The following is a 20843-nucleotide window of genomic DNA, read 5'->3' as shown; positions in this document are numbered from 1 at the left end:
GGGACTAAAATCCATCATGAGGTATAATCCTCCAACAAATGTTAATGTTTGGCTTCAGAATCTTTTCTATTTCTACAGAGGGTGTTAGTAGGCAGAAACCTGGGTGTCTATAAAGTAGATAAGATCAAGAACGGGATGAAGACATTGAAGATTGTATGAATGACAGAGATGGAACCTTTCCAGCATCAAGGGGAGAGATGGTTTGGTCCACTAGTCCATTATTCATCTTTCATAATGTTAGCCTGAAATTATCCCATTTCTCCTGTTCCCACCTAATTCTGGTCAGCATTTCTACTGATTTGAGCCTTTATCTCCATTGTGTTACCTCCACCAGACCTTTTTTCCTCTGACTTTCAGATTCCTCTCCTGACTCCCAAGTATGCCTCAACTGGGACAAGGTGATGATGAACAGATCCACCAGTCCAGACTTCTCTCACTCTTAAAACCCCAAATTCAGTCTATCACACTTAAAGGCAGCTCTTATTCCTTGTATGCCTCATCCACAAGGATGAGGGCTAGAGGACTAGAGGACTCTAGAACTGTGTGGAGGTAGGGGAAGGCAGATCCAGAGAGAGGCAGTCAAGGATACCAAGACAAACTATTAACCTTCATAAGTTTAAGGGCCTGGAGTGCCTGGCCCTTAACAGTGCCTGGAGTTGGCCCTGTTGTCCTGTTCTGTTATGAACAAATGAAAGAAAATATATCTAACTTCCTATGAATATGGTGACAAAATGCTATTTCATATAATTATGAAGATTTTTATCATCATTGTAAGAGTTTAGCTTCATTCCCAGGGCATATATTTTGGTATATTAATGTTCTCTCCAACTAGAAGGCCGGTTCCCCAGCACCTCTTCATATAGTTAGTGGCTATCAATACGTTGGATGCTCAATAATTTTGATGATATGGACCTTACTTTACAATGAAACAATGTACAATGACAATGAACAAAAACTTAACTTCAATAGATAGAATTGTTTAGCTTCACTTTTCAATATCAGCACTTGGTATCAATTCCTTTAGCTACTTAAAATCTCCCATGAATTTCATTCATTACCTTATATATTTTCATTTGAGAAAAGATGTTCTCCACAAGCCCATTTAGATGACTAGATCAACAGACCTCTGAAACCACAATAAACTTTTAATTTTATGTTGAGGATAATTTTTTTCTAAGGCTTTATTTATGAGAGATACACAGAAAGAGGCAGTCATAGGCAAAGGGAGAAGCAGGCTCCCTATGAGGAGCTCAATATGGGACTCGATCCCAGGACCCCGGGATCACGCCCTGAGCCAAAGGCAGATGCTCAACCACTGAGCCTCCCAGGCATCCCCATTGAGGATACTTTTTATTTTTTATTTTTTAAATTTTTATTTATTTATGATAGGCACACAGTGAGAGAGAGAGAGGCAGAGACACAGGCAGAGGGAGAAGCAGGCTCCATGCACTGGGAGCCCGACGTGGGACTCGATCCAGGGTCTCCAGGATCGCGCCCTGGGCCAAAGGCAGGCGCTAAACCGCTGCGCCACCCAGGGATCCCTGAGGATAATTTTTAAATGTTCTTCAAGCAATAACATTTTTTTATAGATCCTCAAATTGTCCCTGATACAACCCATTATTATTAAGGATAGAAGGATAATGTTTTTAGAAATCAGTCACTTCTGTGACACTCCAGAACAACTGGAACTCTCCTATCCCACTAGTGGAATGCAAAATGGTACAGTCACTCTGTAAAACAGTTTAGTAGTTTCTTATGAAATTAGATATATACTTAACATATGACTCAGCAATCCCACTCCCGAGAGTTTAGAGAAATAAAAACTTAGACACATACACAAATGAAAAGAAACTACTCATAAACACCAAAACCTAAATGTCCTTCAGTGAGTAAATGGATAAACTATAGTATATCTACATAATACACAATTGGGGGAAAAATTAGTGATACATGTAACAACTTGTAAAAATCTCAAAGGTATTATGCTAAGTGAAAGGAGCCAGTTTCAAAGGTTAAATGCTATATAATTCCATTTACATGACATTCTCAAAAGAAAACTATAGTGATGAACAATAGATCAGTGGCTGCCAGGCATTGAGGGTGGGGAGGGCATGACTATATACTGATAGCACAAGGGAGGTCTTTTGGGAGTGATGGAATTGCTCTGTACCCTGAGTGTGGAGACAGTTATACAAATCTACATGTGGGTTAAAATGTGTAGAACTGTACACTAAAAAAGAAAGTCAATTTTTTCTGTATGATAATTTTAAAATAAGAAGAGAAAAACAGTTTATAATCTCTTGTTAAAATACATATGAAAATTAGTTTTGGGTGACATATTCTCATCAGATTCTTGGAAATTAACAAGAACACAGTCATAAGGTCATGGCACTACTATCATTATTCCTGATTCAACAACTTCCACATTATTTTCTGGAGAGTATAAAAGAAAATAAGGGTAATCTGGAGTCCATTTCAAAGTGAATTAAAGCAAACGGCAACATATCTTCAAAGTTGCCTATGACTTTTTCCTTAGATGTTACTGTGTTAATGTAAGTGATGTGCTCCATTTTGTTTAATTCACATATAGCGCATCAGCCTCTGTGGCATTCACCATCACTCACAGCGTAAAATGCATTGAATACACTATGTTGTCAACTGCCTACTTTGCTCAACCTTTCTGATACATTGTGGTCTCAAAATTGCAGCTGCTGCTGCCTGTCATTGAAACAGGAATCTTCTATGGTTACTGAGGCAGCTCATACAAACACTGACCTAAGACAGTTTACAAATAAACTCCAGCTGGTTAGTCATTTTTCTTTTAACTTAGTTATGCATTTATGTGAGAGAGGTGCCTTTTCTTTTTTTTTAGTTCTGTTGTATATTTTTTCAGTTGTAGGTTATCTTTTCTAGAGAAACCATGCTCTTATGTATGTAACTGTTTGGTTTTCCCCAGCATGGGAGAGAGATGAGCGCTCGTGAGTGCTCTTATTGCTTCGGCTCCTGCTACTTGTCCCTGGGAGAGGATCTGTTTGCTGTCTCATCATAAGGCCCATTCTTGACCATTCTCAAAACATCTGGAAGGTTTTCTTGTGAAATGACAAGTATCCATGGATCAACATTCTTCCAAAGTGGCCCAAACTGCCAATCTCCAGGCTGAGTATATTTGGAGGGAAACCCACCCTTCTTGCTACTTCCTCGCCCTGGTACTAAAGCAAGCACTTGGCACCTTAAGTTCATGAAGTCCCATAAATACCGTCGTTCCCACTTTTCTCTGCCTCTTGCTTCCCTACATGCAATCCTTAAATGAGAAAACGCAGAAAATACCCAGTTTCTATAAGCTGCCTCTCCATGGGAGCAAACAATAATTGGCAGGCATTTCTCCATTCATCTACAACCCCAAATAATGTTTCTCTTTCTCATCTCCCCAAAATAATTTCACTGATCCTCTCAAAACACTCTTGACTTATATTTGTGTAACTACAGAACACAGTCAAATGGTTTTTCTAAGAAACTGTGATTTAAAGCCTGCTTTTTAAAGGACATTGAGGCCTCCATCCACTTCTATTGTTTTCCTATTACAATTTCAAAAATCTCACACCCTCAGCTTAACCAGTACATACCATTACATTTAGAAAAATATAAATTACATTTACAATAAGTTTTCATGATCTAAAGTCAGTAAGAAAAGAATTAAATATAAGCATTTTCTATGCATATTTTAGTCTTACTGCAAAATGCCATGTCATCATGACTGTTCATTTTGTTTACTAGCAATTGTAGAAATAAATGGTTAAAGTATCTTTTACCCATATGTTCACCATATGTGTGTGTGTTCACTAGCAAAAGCTGAGAAGAGATTCTTACCTAATACATGAACTTTATATTTTAAAATACAGATCAAGGGAACACCACAGTTACTTGGTTAAAATAAAAACTCACAAGTGAGCCATTTGAACTAAAACTTACAACTTCATATTAAAAACTTCCTACTGCAGAGCATTAATGTCATCTTCAGCTGACTTTCAAAACTGTACTTTCTCCAAAAGACACATAGATGTTCTTATGACAAGGTACTTTATTTCCCTCAAATTAGACTGCTCCCTCTTTTTTTCCTTCCTTGAGAAAACATATTGTCCTAATGGTCCTAATTTCCTCTTTGTCATATTGAAAAAGATGTAATGGGAGGGTGGGAGGGATGCTGTGACTTTACACAGTACACACCTCTCTCCAAAGATTTAAGAACTCTATAGTTACAAATAGTGATTATCCTTTTAACTGCTAAAATTTGGGAAGTGTGAGGACTGAAGTGAGGTTATTTATTTGTAAATGATTTTGCTGTTATCATTCGCTATAACTCCTCCATTTCCCAGACCGGACTGTACCTTTCCGGATGCAGGAAATGCACTTTAATGCCATACTGCTAGGATACTGCCACACATTTGGTCAGTGTTCAAAGGATGTTCGTAGAATTAGGTTCAAATGAATAAAATACTCTGTTTCACAAATCCCTATAAACCAAGTACTAGTCTAGTCTCCTCTCGTAAGTGCATCCACAGTAATTGGCACTCAACTGGCAAAAGAAAGCAGCTGACAGTGGATGTCAGCTGTTTTGATTTGTAGAGGCACTGAAAAAGCATCTAAGTTTTGGAAAGAAAAGGATTGGATAGAAAGGAGAGGAGGAAGATGCTAAATACAGACTTAGAAGCCTTCACACTGGGGGAACTTTCCAGAATGCTCAGTGAGACACGGAGGAGGAGGAGCGGTGGCTGCCAGTGCTGCGCCCAGCAACACTCTCCTTCCCACTCCCCACCCCTACCCCCAAACCCCCTCAGCCCTCTCACCGGCTGTAGAAATTGGTGAAAGAAACCACTTACTATGATGTTTTGGGGGTCAAACCCAATGCCACCCAGGAGGAATTGAAAAAGGCTTACAGGAAAGCAGTCTTGAAGTACCACCCTGATAATCCAAATGAAAGAGAGAAGTTTAAACAGATTTCTCAAGCTTATGAAGTGCTCTCTGATGCAAAGAAACGGGAATTAGACGACAAAAGAGGAGAGCAGGCAATTAAAGAAGGTGGAGCTGGTGGTGGTTTTGGCTCCCCCACAGACATCTTTGATATGTTTTTTGGAGGAGGAGGCAGGATGCAGAGAGAAAGGAGAGGTATAAATGTTGTGCATCAGCTCTCAGTAACCTTAGATTTATATAATGGTGCAACAAGAAAACTAGCTCTGCAAAAGAATGTGATTTGTGCTAAATGTGAAGGCTGAGGTAGCAAGAAAGGAGCAGCCGAATGTCCCAATTGCCGAGGTACTGGAATGCAAATAAGAATTCATCAGAGGATCTGGAATGGTTCAGCAAATTCAATCTGTGTGTATGGAGTGCCAGGGCCATGGGGAATGGATCAGTCCTAAAGACAGATGTAAAAGCTGCAACAGAAGGAAGATAGTTAGAAGAAGATTCTAGAAGTGCATATTGACAAAGGCATGAAAGATGGCCAGAAGATAACATTCCATGGTGAGGGAGACCAAGAACCAGGACTGGTACCAGGAGATATTATCATCGTTTTAGATCAGAAGGACCATGCTGTTTTTACTCCACAAGGAGATCTTTTCATGTGTATGGACATATAGCTGGTTGAAGCCTTGCGCAGCTTTCAAAAGCCAATATCTACTCTTGACAACTGAACCACTGTCATCACCTCTCATCCAGGTCAGATTGTCAAGCATGGGGATATCAAGTGTGTGCTAAACGAAGGCATGCCAATTTATTGTAGACCATATGAGAAGGGTCGCCTAATCATCGAATTTAAGGTACACTTCCCTGAGAATGGCTTTCTCTCTCCTGATAAACTTTCTTTGCTGGAAAAACTCCTACCTGAGAGGAAGAAGTAGAAGAACTGGTGAAATGGACCAGGTAGAACTAGTGGACTTTGATCCCAATCAGGAAAGACGGCACCATTACAATGGGGAAGGATATGAGGATGGTGAACATCATCCTAGGGGTGGTGTTCAGTGTCAGACCTCTTAATGGGGCCAGTGAATAACTCTGCTGCTGGCATTTTATATGCAGTAGTGAATGAGTGAAGGACTATAATCATAGCTCACTACTTGCTATTGTTTTTGTTTTAATATTCAACTATAGTGTTTTAAAATTTAAATGAAGAATAAACTCAAATATATATATAAAAAAAAGAAGCCTTCACACTTGCATTTTCACACTCTGGAAGTCTACTTTGCCTTCAACTGAGGAAGAACCAGCTGGAAGTTCAATCTGGCCATACCTGCCCATATCCAAATCTGGATTGTTCTTCTTTTCATTATTTGAATTTTTGTTGTTGTTATTAGAATTGTTGCTTAAAAACTTCAGAGGATTCATTGCTTGAATATCACTTTAAACTCCTAATCCCAGGGGGGAAAAACCCTAAGCAAAAAAAGATGAAAAGAAAATTGATAATTGCTGTTGCAAGTTGAAGAAAATGTTTTGTTTTGTTTTGTTTTGTTTTGTTTAAGATGTATTTATTTGAGAGAGAGAGAGATAACACAAGTGCAAGTGGGGCAGGGGCAGGTGGGGAGAATCTCAAGCACAGGGCCCAACACGAGGCTTGATCTCAGGACTGAGATCATGACCTGAGTCAAAAATCAAGAATTGGTCACTTCAGTGACTGAGCCACCCAGGCACCCTAGAGAAAATGTTTTTCTGAGGTTTTGCTTTGACAAATTCACATACAGTGCTCTACATGACTCAGCTGGGTAGTGGTTCACAATCTAAGTGCATTTACTAACAAAAATCACAACTATGGCCTTGACTCTAAGCAGCCCATTTGGAAATTGCTTCGAAGATCTATACTTCCCACACCTTTATAAAGTGATTTCAGGTAGAATTTGACGAAGAAGTCAGTGGTGGTTCTTACCCTGCAGTGTGCTTGTTGATCATATAGATTCTGGGGCTGCTTCTTTGATAAGAAATGGGACCAAGAGATGTGCATTTTCTTAAGCGGACAGTGGCCATGAAGCCAGTGTTCTTGGCACCACACAATGAAAACTATTGAGCCAGAGACGGGTCACCTGGGGAACTATGTGTGCACCTACTGTTGCACAACTATAACGAAAACAAAAAACCAGCCTCCCAGCAACTTGAAAGGTAGTCCATCCCTGACATTATGCAAATGTACCTACAGCAGAACATACATTCTTTTTGCCCCAGAACACAATTTTCCACAACTTGGTTGACCCACTGCTGGCAACATTGTGATAATCTCTAGGACAGCATCAGGTGGGTGGACTTGCTTAACATGCTTCCTTTTCCTGTTTTGTTTTGTTTTGTTTTTTACATTTATAGAATGAAACAGATATGGGAAATCACACCAAAATGTAGAGCTTACCAAATTATTATAAGACAAACATCCTTCTAACAAATATCTGAGTCAAAAATTTTCTAGCCATGTGTCTCCTCCCCATCATAATAAAACCCTCTATCCCTGCAAAAATGACCACTCTCTTGACTTGCATAACAATCACTTTCTTGCATCTCTTTCTGGTTTTATTACCAAAGGATGCACTCCTGGATATTATAACTTACTTTGCCCAGTTTTTCACTTGCTGTGATCTTTAAGTCTTTTTAAATCTATAGATTCTATCTATATTCTTTTTTCATGTAATTAATCTGTTAAAGATCCTGCAGCGTTACACCTGCAGAGTTTCCCATAATTAGGATTTGTTGATTGCAGTCACCATGTTGGTTCCTTTGTTCTCTTTCTACAAACTGGCAGCTAAATCTTGAGGTCTAATTAGTTTCAGGTTCAATTTCTTTAACAAAAGTACAAGTACTGTTGCATTCTTTCAACAAGGGGCATTTTTCCTTTGCTTTTGTTCTTTTTTGATAGTTGACGATATCAACTCTTCTGGTAGTTGATGCTCTGTGCCTAAATCTATCAATGCATTGGAGGGTGCAGAATAATGATATTCTATCATTTTGCTTTAATAGCTGGAATAACTTTATTAGAAAATGTTTCCCTTTATCAACTATTTGTTTAAAGTGATACAATTCATAAAGGAAAGTCAAGATAAATGCTTGATTCTCAGCCCAGTTTTCAAGATAATGAACTGTTTTTCTGTTAAATCAGAAGGTAAGCAACCATTTGGTTTACTTAATACCAAGTACTCATTGACTTAGACATATGGGTTGGGTTTTGATCTGTTACAATGCTTAATCTTATTGAAATTCAAATTGTCCATGATTAGCCAGTGGGATCCCCCTCAATCTGACTTCAAGTTGATTATTCTAATTGTTTTTTATAGCTTCCTCACTCATCTTGTGTATTTCCAGACTTGAAATTAGCCATTTTTCTAAAAAGCCTTGATTTCCTTTAATGGGAAAAGTGTTTTCAGACTACATCTGGGTAATAAGAAGAATCATTACTACTGGATTAGTCATTGTAGGATTTTTAATTAACAGAGACAGAAAATATGAATATTTAAAAACAAAATATGAGTTCATAACTGATATTTCCAATTCAAATTCCCGACTACAATGGTTTTATCTAACATCTTCTGTTCTACGTCAATATCTCCTTTCTTCTACACCAAGACTCCTGGTTCTCAAGAACCAGGGGTGATGGAATTAGAAGATCCCATAATTACTCATTTGTTTTATTTCATATCACACATATGATAGTTTCACGATAATAATACTAATAATACCCTAATACTGCTACTAATACTGGTCCTGAAGCAGATGACTAGGTCAGGCATTTATGAAGATACCTGGCCAAAGTGGCATTTGTTACCATAGAAGAGCAAGGTCACCTCTGGTTTATCTTTAACTAGTCTTTGAGAGAATAGAAAATATATCCTAGTCTCACATTCACCACAGTTCACATTATACAGATGAAACATTTGAGGGCTTTGTAAGTTCCTTTATCATCTTCAAGGTCTTTCTAAAAGGGAAAAATAAAAGCCTCGATAAAAATATAACTGAGAAGCACATGACCACTAGTTCTCTGGGGAAGGAAAAATGTTTTTGGTTTTAGGAGGCATTCCCAGGGAGGCTTTTTGCCTCAGCAGACCCTTCCCAGTCTTTGCAGATCATCAGAGAATATGTATACAACAAAAATCAGTGAAGGGAATAATCAACAATATACCAAAGACACTGCACCATTGCCTGCTCTAGTGCTAGGTGTGCCAGGTCCTATACTCTTTTTCTTTCCAATATAACAACTACAGGGCATAGGATAATTCTTAATAATTATTAGTTTAAGGCTATCTAGTAATGAAAATAGGTCTTCTCTTTAAGCAATGAGCTGTAAGGTTCTTTTTACTTACCATCTCATAAAGCCGAAGTTGTACAACTTACATATTTGCTTTGTTTGTTCAGTGCTCTATCTGTTATTTCTGTCTACTTCTATGAGATCTGTCTTCCTTAGGAAATTCCTTTGTGTCAAGTGCTTCATTTGTCTATTTTGCTTTCTAGAGGACAGTACCACATGCAAATAGAATCTTAATACATGCTGATATTAGTGACACTGAATTCATGAACCATGAAATAGAAGCTTGAAGATTCTCTATGAGAAAGAATAAAATTAATCACACGGTGTATCTAGATCATTTTGTACAAAGCCGAGTGTCAGAAAGTCTGAATTCTTGGTCCTGTGTCCTGACTACCTGTGTCCCAATAGATCACTAAGCCTTAGCTTCCTCATCTAAAGGCAGTGCTGGGGACACCTGGGTGGCTCAGCGGTTAAGCTCCTGCCTTTGGCCCAGGGTGGATCCTGGAGTCCTGGGATCAAGTCCCACATGGGGCTCCCTGCATGGAGCCTGGCCCTCCCTCTGCCTGTGTCTCTGCCTCTCTCTCTCTCTCTCTCTGTCTCTCATGAATGAATAAATAAATAAATAAATAAATAAAATCCATGCTGGATGGATCATCTCTACTCTCAAGCTCCAAGATTTTATTTTGTTTTCTTTCTCTTTTATTTTGTGTACCTCTCCCATAATGCAGAGTCTGAGCTTTAGTTACCCAGAAACTTTTGTGTATCTCTGAAAATTCAGGTAAAAATGACTTCTATTTCCTACTAGTAGTAGAATGAGCACTAGACTGAGAACCAGGACACTTGAGCCCCACTCCTGGGGTCATTGGAAGGTATCTCCCTGGCTCTTGCCAGCAACCCTGCCACACGTTCTGAAATAATAGTGCAGATCCACACACCAGACAGAGGAGGAAAGATCTATGGTTTGTGCATAATGAGGGCCAAGACCTCTACCTTCACTCCAGGGTTAATGTCCTGAGAAGCCCTTTGGTTGTGTTTTCCTTGGTCACCATGGTAGGCTCAGGCTATTACTCTTTCCCTTTCTATGTTCCTTCCACCTCAACCCTGCTGCCTGCAAACACACACACACACACACACACACACGCACACACCCTTGAGGCTCATTTCCATCTCCCTAAGCCACCATTCCTCTCTCTTCATCTCAGTCATTTAATATTTCATTATCTAAAAATCTATCAATACCTTTTGGCAATTTAGATTTGCTTACCTGAGGTGGAAATTTTCTAGTAACTCTCTTGATATTGTTAAGGATTTCAAGTTATAAGTGATCTTATAGGTTCATTTATAAATGCTTTCTCTTCATCTATTCATAAGTACTCTTTATACTGGGATAAAAAGGTTAAGGGGATGAAAGCCCTATTTGGGATTTCATTGCTGACTCACGATGTGACCTTGAGCTGGTCAACCTCTTTCTTAGATACACTCTTTATATATTTAGATCACTAAGACCATGGCACAGCTTCTAAGGATGTGTTTCTATGCCTTCCTCCTCCACATAAATATCCACAGCAACTAGCTTGGATGTTGATTTGTATTTAAACACCTACAACATGACTGTTGTGACCTAACATTATAGACACAAGTTTTAAATCTCAAGTGTGAGAGTAGTAATAAAGCCTCATAGGATCAGAGTCCTGTGAAGAACTAATTTTAAGGGCAATGGGTAAGACCCTGTAAACAAAGTAACAGTAAATCCAAATTTTAAAGCACCAATGCTATCCTTTCATGTAGAGCAAACAAGAATGCAAGTCATCAATTAACCTCGTCTATAGCTCCCATTGTCTCCCACTGACCCAATAATTTCATTCCTAGGAATCTCTCCTAGGGCAATCATGGATTTACCTACTGAAATGCTATCACAGAGTTGTTTATAATGATGAAAAATTCTACCAAAAAAAAATCAAAAGAAAGGAGATTGGTTTTTGAATCACTGTATTATACACCTGAAACTAATATAACACTGTATGTTAACTGTACTTGAAAATTTTTTTAAAAAGGAAATTGATTTAACATGATATGATATTTCATATAATGAAAAAATATACAGATGCCAAAAATGACACAGCACAATGTATTTCATAGCATCAGATATTCAAGACACATTGTTAACCGAGAAAAAGTAAGTTATAGGAGAGTTCTATAAAAAATGATTGTCATGTATACTCAGAAAGAAAGAAGTAAAAAAGATGTCAAAGCTGCTTATAGTATTTTCTATAGGTGACAGCATTACAAATGATTTTTAATACTGTTTGCCTGTATGCTTTAAATTTTCTCCACTATAGATTCATTTTTCTTGTGAAAAAGAAAAAAAGTAAAGTGAAACAACAACAAAGAAATGAAGTCAGTGTCCATAGCAAAACGATAGTCAGAGAGTGCAGGTCAAAGTATGCATAGTAAATAATATAAAGTACAATATCAAGGTGACTGAAGAAGATCAATATCAAAGGAACAGGATCTTTAGACTCCCAGAATTCTTTTTTTTGTGTGTGTGTAGAGAGAACTTCACTTCATCCACACCCATCATTCTCTTAGGTCTCTATATCAGGTAGCTAGGTGCTACTAGCCAGAAACTATCATTAATCAGTGGTTATTAAGACTTTTAACTCTTTTTTTTTTTACTTGATTACTTTTTTAAGTATACTAGACTTGAAATAAAAACATGGGTGAGGGGAAGATATTCAACAACTGAAATGAATGGGAACATAAACTACTCATCCTCTCTTCCTCTTAATTCAATCAAATGTGTCCCAGAGTGTGGCTGAATAGATCACCAACCCCCTTCTATATTTTCATACAGACTCACAAGGGAGGGATTTTCCTGAAGACAGATTCTCCCAATTGATAAAGTAAGATCTTGTTTATGTCCAGTAGTGACCTTCATACCCCAGGATTCAGAATCTTCCACTTTCAAGCTACTCCAGCCTTTGAGTAATTACCAGAAAAGGGAAGACATTTAAAGGGAATTCAGTGCTCCTTTGGGGGTACACTTTACATAAGTAAAAGTTCAGTCCTTCACCATTGCTAGGAATTCTTGAAGCAAATAATTCTTGCTAACTGATTTATATAGATGTTTACTTCCAACAATCCAAATAATTTGTACTGGTAGATTGCTTTTGTTCCTATGCTCATCCCTTTATCCACAGAATCAAAAAGAGCAAAATCTGTACATCTAACACATTTATGGAAAGTTTAATTCTGAGCATCACAGCCCAAATTAAAACATAGAATTCAGCTTATATCTTAGTTTTAAAAAAATCCATTTTGGTGTTTTGCCTGTTCCATGCTTGACTGACTCTCCATATTAGAACTGCCCTTCAGCAAGCACCAGACATACAAAGTGAGACAAAAGTTATTGAATTCCAATAATGTGGTTTTAAATCTACTCTCATTGCCCTTTTCCAGAGGCCCCTTTGGGAAATAAAAATGGATCAAAATAACATATCTGACCACCAAGTGCAGCAACCATCCATTATTAATGTCCTAATGACACATCAAAATGGAGGGTGAAGGATCCATTTGAACAGTCCTATAACACCAAGTCAGCCTCCTCAGAGGACTTTACATTGGAAATCAGCAACCAGCTAAGAAATAAATTCGATTTCAATGCACTTTCCAAACATCCAGATTAATTTTACCTATAAAATCATTTTTAACCTCATTGCTTACTTGGATTGACTATAAACTTAGTGAAGGAGAACTTTCTGATTACACACACAGAATTCTATTCGTACCTAACAATGAACAGGGTTTCAGAAAACACGCAAAAGGAAAAGCAGGACAATAAATGAGCTCTGAGTGAGCACAAATCTCAACTGAACCTCAGGTCATTCCTTTAAACATATAATCCATGATTAATAATCTCCTGCCAATAGTATCCTAAGTCATATGCTCCTCTACCCCTATTTAACTGCAGGGCAAAAACTATCTCGTGAATGTCTAGTGAAAATTTGGATGTGTACAAGTAAATTAATAATGAATAATAAAATTAAAGAAACAAAGCAAAGGGGCAAATGAGCTAGAGATACAGAAAATACGAATAAGAAAGGACTGTAAGAGAGATTTACAAGGATAAGGTAATTTGTATTGTTTCTTTATGACTTAGACCTTATCTTCTTACAAAAAAAAAGAGAGATTGAAGGTGGCTTACAAATAGTAAAGCATACTATTAAAGTTAAACAAAAAAAGCAGAAGGGAGAAAGATGAACTCAATGCTTAAAATGAGATAGTTGCTATATTTAAGCAGTCAGTTTAGCGCTATGGAAGGAGGAGAAAAATGTGTGGCCATAAGTAGATGGCTGAAGAAAAGACCTGCTGTGGGAAATTAGAGACATAAAGGAATTATCAATAGTTAATACAAGAGGGTAACAGTAGATGATCTTTGTAAGTAGAGTGAACTAAAGACTAGAACACCCAGGCCAGGAAGATGTTGCTTCTTTAGACTTGCATGACATCTTAATGACAATAAAATAGATTTTGAGCATGGCAGGCAAAAGCAAGATTCAACTGAGAGAGCCTGGTGCAGAGACACCTAGGCTGGAAAGGGCTGCATTCAAATCAGAGAGAGAATACTAATAAGGAAATTCCTAAGGAAATTTAGGAACTGGAACTAGTGAAAAGTGGACTCTGTAATTAAATTTTATCTATGTTGCTTGTCCACTTATACTACAGAGGATTTGTGCTCCAGGACTGCCCATACAAACATAAGAAGGCTCTCACACTGTAAGCAGAGGGTTGAAGGTATGTGTAGGATGCTATGGTCCAAAGGGACCGCTTTTCCTCCTTTCTCCCTTAGGTTGGTGCAAAGGTCAAGACTATCAGTGACCCTGAGGACTCTTCTGCATCTAAATGCCCCTGGGTGGTTCATCACAGAGCAACAAAGAATGAGGACTTGATTGGCTAGCTTGACTCCAGTGGTTTCCCTCAGCCAGAACTGACATGAAAAAATAAGTGGATGCTTCTCTGAAATGGACAAACATATGTTCAGGGCCTAGAGGCCATCTTGACATTGAAAAAGCAGTTAAGTACCTAATTATAATAGCATTCAGTTGCTATAGAAAGAATAGGCCTATTTAATGGAAAATATTGGAATAGACACAGCTTAAGATCTATAAATAGACTACAAAAGTGGTAGAACAAAGGCTGCAAACCACTATGTGAGTAGAAAGTAAAATAAGTGCACAAAAAATACACCAAAACATCTCTGGGGAATAGGTCTGCAGGCAATTTTTTCTTCATATATATAGCCCCATGTTTACTTATATATTACAGTTTATTATAAGGACCATGAAATACTATTTCAAAAAATAATAATTTGGTGGCTTTTTGCTGGCTTGTTTGTTCTTCAGCATATACACAAAGAACTTGCCTTTTAAAAATAGGAGGCAGCAATGAGCACGTTCTAGCAGAAAGATACGGTTAGTAGTAATCATGGGAGAAGAGGTGTTTGGAGGAAGGGAAAAAATAACACAAAGGTTTTTATCGAAGGCCCCTGGACCCTAAGTGATAACCAGCTCCAGATCCCCCTTTAGGTGCTCTGCCCACAAAGATCTTACAGCCAAATCCTCACTCACGAACTCACCCCAAAACTTCCTTTAAATGTAGCCAGAATACATTTTGTTTTTCAAAACTGTGGGAGGTCAGCTGTACTGCGGGGCAGTTGCCAGTGTTTATGGAATGACAGAGATTTCCGGGAGAGGCAACTTCACCTGGAATAAAGGAGTGTCGAGTAACATTCAGCAAATGAAAACTGACACCAGGCTGGAATGACCAGCCCTCAGAAGGACTATAAAAAGCCAGCAGAGTTGCAAGTCTCATAAGCGGGACTCCATTTGCCTTGGAGCCAGACTGCGCCTGGGAGTTCTGACCACTCTGGCTGCCAAAGGGCAAGCAGTGCCCTGATCTACCCTAAGCAGGAGGCTGGTGTCCTGGAACCACCTCCCCTCTTGGGTAAACACCTGGAGGAAACATGGGGAGGACAGTGTCAATTTTAACAATGCAACCTTCACTTCACTTGTATAGCCAAGGAGGACTCATAAAAATACACTCATGCACCAGGCAAATGGCCAATGGAAGAATTTTTTAAACTCTACTTAGAAATTAGTTTTCTTTTTTTTTTTTTTAAAGATGTTATTTATTCATGAGAGACAGAGACGTAGGCAGAGGAAGAAGCAGGAGCCCGATGTGGGACTCAATCCAGGACCCCAGGATCATGCCCCAAGCCAAAGGCAGATGCTCAACTGCTGAGCCACCCAGGTGTCCCTAGAAATTAGTTTTCAACAGAGATAATATGAGTAATTCATTGCAAAAAAATTAGAAAAGACAAAAAAATTAACCACAGTCATCTACGGCCATACCCCCCTGAATGCATCCTGATCTCTTAGAAAAGACAAAAAAATTAATCACACACCATGTCTGTAGGCCCTCAAGAAATCACTGAATGAATGGTAATTAAAGAAATCACCAGTAATCCTACTCTTTATATAAAGTGGTAGATAACTTTCTATTTTCTATTCTATATTTGTGTTGTTTTTCACTCAGTGGCATATCATTAATATCCTTTCATATCAACAAATGTTTCATAATTCTCTATAGCTGCATAGTATTCCATTTTATGAAAATACAGTTAGAAAAAAATACAATGTTTTTTAAACTGATCCTCCATAGTTGGATATTTAGCCTTGGAATAAACATCATTCTCTTCAAGGCACAAATACCCTACTGTCCAATTACCAAATTCTGCTGGTTTTTCCTTTTGTTACAATGTTAACAAACATTGTATTACTGTATTACTTCTGTATTACTTCTCACTGGATCCCCAGAAACTAGTACAACTTTTTTATTACCAATAAAGAATGAATGAATAATGTCTCTTGCCTTTCCCCTTCTTTTGATTCCTATTTCAACTGCCCTGCTCCTGTCTAAACTACTAGCATAGTCTCTGAGCTGGATTCCTTCCTCCAATATGTCAACTGCCTTCCCCAAGACAATCACCCCTTATGAGCTTAATATCAATAAATGCCCCTTTAAGTATGTGATAAATTTCCCCTTTTGTTACATGATTTCCTTTAAAAAAAAAAAAAAAACAAAAAAAAACTTAAAGGCTCTGCAATGTTGGGATAAATTCAAAAGTCTTTTTTTTTTTTTTTAAAGATTCATTTATTTATTTTAAAGAGAGAGGATGGGGGCGGGAGAGAGTCTCAAGAAGACTCCGTTCTGTGCTGAGCACAGAGCCCAATGTGAGACTTGATCTCATGACGCCAAGATCACGATCTAAGCTAAAACCAAGAGTCAGACACTCAACCAACTGTGCCACCCAGGAGCCCCCCCAAAAGTCTTTATTCTTGTTTATCAAGGACCACCATAAAAGAATCCCAGGTTACTTTCAAATAGGAGGTTGCCTTAGAGATTTTTCGGTCTGAATCATCATTTCACATCTGAGGTAACTGAAGCTTCGAAGGTTCAGTGACTTGCCAAGCACACGTGGCTAGCTAGTGGCAGAGCTCAGATCCCTGGCCTGCAAGCCATGGCCTGCTCCTTCAGGCCACACCAGCGAGCTCCCAGTCGTCCTTGCCAGTTTCATCCCCTATCCAGAGTCAGAGGAGACAGTTTCAGACACTCCCTGAAATAAGCCTGACTCATTCTGGCTCTTGTCTTTTGCTCATAGCATTACCGTTGCCTAAACTGTCCTTCTGTCCTGCCTCTGTATGTGATCAAATCTTTTTCAAGACCCTGTTCAAGTACTTCCTTCTCTACAATGCCTTTCACAAGCCAAGCTGAAATATTTGTCCTCTGATCTCCAATGGCATTTGCCTGCCCCACTCATTCCAGCACTTAATTATACATTGCCTTGCAATGGTACATATTTCACAGCTGAGTGAAATAGCTTGCTGCATGTGTAGGAAGGAAAAGAAGGGAAAAATGGAAAAAATACTACAACGTGCTGAGCCAGCCAATTACATTCTGATACTGGAAGACACCACTTAATAAGCACAACCATCCAGGCATTGCATCTTGATATTTTCTTTAACCCTTTCTTATTCTATTTATTTGACACAGAGAGAGAGAAAACAAGCAGAGTGAGTGGAGAAGAGGGAGAGGCAGAGGCAGAGGCAGAGGGAGAAGCAAGCTCCCCACTGAGCAGGGAGCCTGATGTGGGGCTTGATCCCAGGACCCTGGGAATATGACCCGAGCTGAAGGGAGACACCTAACCTGACCAAGCAACCCAGGTACCCCCAACATTGCTTAATAGTTTGAGGCACTGGATGTTAAGGCCTTTGAGAGGAAGCACTATGCTTTACTTATTTTAGTATTCCTACAAGACTACAAATTTTTGAACATCTGGTTACTTTGCTATAAGTAATTCTACAAATGCCCAAAGTTTGTCACGCTATTATCCCCCAATTGACTGATACTGATGACAAATAACAAGCAATTATTGAATCGATAGACAAAACTGACCAAGCCAGAATGAAGATGACTAAGAATTTTACTTAACTTTGCCAACAAACAAACAAAAATCCTCTCATACAGTGAATTTACCTTATGCTAGCCCCCAGTATCTCTTCCTATTCTCCAACTCAGGAGAAGCACTGCTTTTTAGTCATGTGACTGAATTTTTAAAAAATTTTTCTTAAGGTCTTCCTAAGAAGTGTGTGTGTGTGTGTGTGTGTGTGTGTGTGTGTGAGAGAGAGAGAGAGAGAGAGAGAGATTATATATGCACACACAGAAAAAGAGATGGGGAATTTCTTTAAAGTGAAATAACTACGGCGAAATCTACATATGAAGAACAGTTGCAAATGCCATAAAACTATTACTTGTTATATATTGACACACGGGTTTAGGTTTGAATGTATGTATTTCTGAATCGGGCTGAGTAATTGGTATTTTCATAAATTTACTCATGTATGAATGAAGCATCCTTGCCTACTGGCCAGCAAGTCAACATGTGTCTAGATACTTACATATGCTCACAAAATCAAGGCCAGATTTATAGACATGGCATGACTGAGATTCAACAAGGAAGGATGCACATTATGTAGAAGTGATAAGGGCCTATCTCTCCATGGTGAAACATTTACCACTGTCTTTGTATGTTATCAGTCCCTGATATGTTATGTATATGTAAATATTTTCAATTTCTACACCAGGACAGAAAAAATAGAACTATGACTTCTGTTTTGCACTCTACAGAGCTGATTCAATATTCTTAGGATGGTTCCAATAAGTTTCTAACAGTTATAATCCCTTCTGTTCACCAGGACTTAGGACATTTCTTCAATTCACTGACATGGAAGAAGAGCTACATTAACTCTAGACTTTATACATTCAAAAGAAATGTTTTCTCTCAAAGTTGTCACTCTGTGGAGTTGTCTACCTTTTTCAACAATAAAGTTTAAAAAGAACTTTCTAGAATTCCACTTTAGGAACTGCCTGTAAGTCAAGTTATCAAGTTGCATAATAAAATGAATATTATATCTTCACATTTATTTCTTATTTTTGGCCAAAGATTAATACTCAGTTCAATAACCCTGCTTACTTACCAAATACTTGGTCCTGAATAATATTTGCCTGTTTTCAAAGATGATTTTTCCCATTTAATGGCTAGAAATTAAGGCACAACTGAGGATTTTCAAAGGAATATGAGGAATACTCTGAAGATTTCAAAAGTGAATTTTTAAACTACTGTGTATATTACTGGACTCTGATTATGAAAAGGAGTATATTTGCTACAAATAGAATATGACTGATTAATGGAAAATTAATATTTATACATCTCATAAACAAGATATACATATACGTTATGCATATAACATAATGCCTTATACATAAGACTCAATAAATATACTTTTTCAATAACCATTCATAAAGACAGAATCAATATTATTGATTTTTCTTTTTGCCTCAGTCTCCAATATGGCTTGACACAGCACTGTTATTGATTCTGTCTTTATTTAAAATTTAAAATTTTGTTCATCATGGATTTGTCTGTTTTAATTTTAGTTTTTAAGAATATCACATTAAAGGGCACCCTCTTGGCTCAGTCGGTTAAATGTCTGTCTTTGGCTCAGGTCATGATCTCAGGGTCCTGGAATCAAGCCCCACGTGAGGCTCCATGCTCAGCGGGGTGTCTGTTTCTCCCTCACCCTCTGTCCGTCCCCATGGCTCATGCTCTCTCTCTCACTCACTCACTTGCTCTCACTCTCTCTCAAATACATACAATTTTTAAAAAAATACTACATTAATATATTATTGGCTTTGATTACCAAATTTTTTGTCACCCTCTTAAATTTGTTCCTGTCAAGTCCTCACTTGCTTCAACCTAGTCTCAGCCTGCTTAGGCCATCATCAGTCAATCAACAGGCATGTGAGACAAATAAATGCTTACTACTATATGTCACTGAATTGTGGACTGGCTTATTATGCAGCAAGAGTTAATTGATAGAGCAATAACAAATATATAAGTCTGGGGATCCCTGGGTGGCGCAGCAGTTTGGCGCCTGCCTTTGGCCCAGGGCGCGATCCTGGAGACCCGGGATCGAGTCCCACGTCGGGCTCCCGGTGCATGGGGCCTGCTTCTCCCTCTGCCTGTGTCTCTTCCTCTCTCTCTCTCTCTGTGACTATCATGAGTAAATAAATAAAATATTAAAAAATATATATATATATATAAGTCTATACAATTAAGTATTGGGGATAGCAGACTGTAAGCTATGACTCTGTTTTTCAAATTTTGCTGCTTTTCTGGAAAAATTAACTAGAGCTTATAGTAGATCGTGATATTGATCTCTAATAACCAATGCTCCTCTCTTTTAAAAGATTACACTTCCTCATCCCACTGATATCAGGCTTAGCCATATGACTTGCTCTGGCCAATGAAACATAAGCCAGAATAAAGCAGCTGGAATTTTAAGAGCTATGGAGTGGTTCTGTCATCACTCTTGCCTTCTTAGTTTCAAGAGACTAGCATCTCCCAGATGGAGATTCTCCTTCAGCCTGGTCCCAGATGACAGACACTGAGCAGAGCACCAAGGGATCGCCTGTGATAGTCATACAATGTGAGCAACAAATATATCTTGTTGTTATAGGCCAGGATAATCTAGAAGTTGTTAGTTGCCACAAAGTAACTCAGTGACTAACAACTGCACCAAAGAATAATTATTGGGAAGGAAAAGGTAAGCCTACCACTAGTCAAAGTTTTCCATATGCTTGAAAACTTTAAAGAAAATTTAATCAGATAGTAGAGTAAAATTAATACCTAGAAGTCAATACTTATCATATGTACAAAAAATAAGCTCTTGGGAGCTTTAACTGATGATTCCATTAACGATATAGCAACAACAAAGATAAAGTACCTTGGAATAAACCTAAGAGAAATGTGGGAGATCTAAAGGAAGAAAACTTTAAAATATACTGAAAATGTTTTCTAAAAAATGAACAAATGTGATAGCAAAGCATGTTCTTGAATAGGAAGACCCCATGCCACTAAAATAGCAACTTTCCCTAAGTTATTTTACAAATGTAA

At 38.2% G+C, this 20843-nt stretch overlaps 1 protein-coding gene and 1 pseudogene across 5 annotated transcripts in view; one reads left to right on the top strand and one right to left on the bottom strand.

Moving 5' to 3' along the window:
• The window catches only part of AKAP6 (A-kinase anchoring protein 6), a 480944-nt gene that overhangs the window by 281389 nt on the left and 178712 nt on the right, over positions 1–20843 (bottom strand). The gene's annotated exons all lie outside the window — the stretch shown is intronic.
• LOC119876472 lies at positions 1641–6030 on the top strand (annotated as a pseudogene).

Source organism: Canis lupus, chromosome 8 (genome assembly GCF_011100685.1).
Source record: "Canis lupus familiaris isolate Mischka breed German Shepherd chromosome 8, alternate assembly UU_Cfam_GSD_1.0, whole genome shotgun sequence".
NCBI classification, from domain to species: domain Eukaryota; kingdom Metazoa; phylum Chordata; class Mammalia; order Carnivora; family Canidae; genus Canis; species Canis lupus.
The sequence above is the reverse complement of the archived record's forward strand: the minus strand, read 5'-3'. Positions and strand labels throughout refer to the sequence as shown.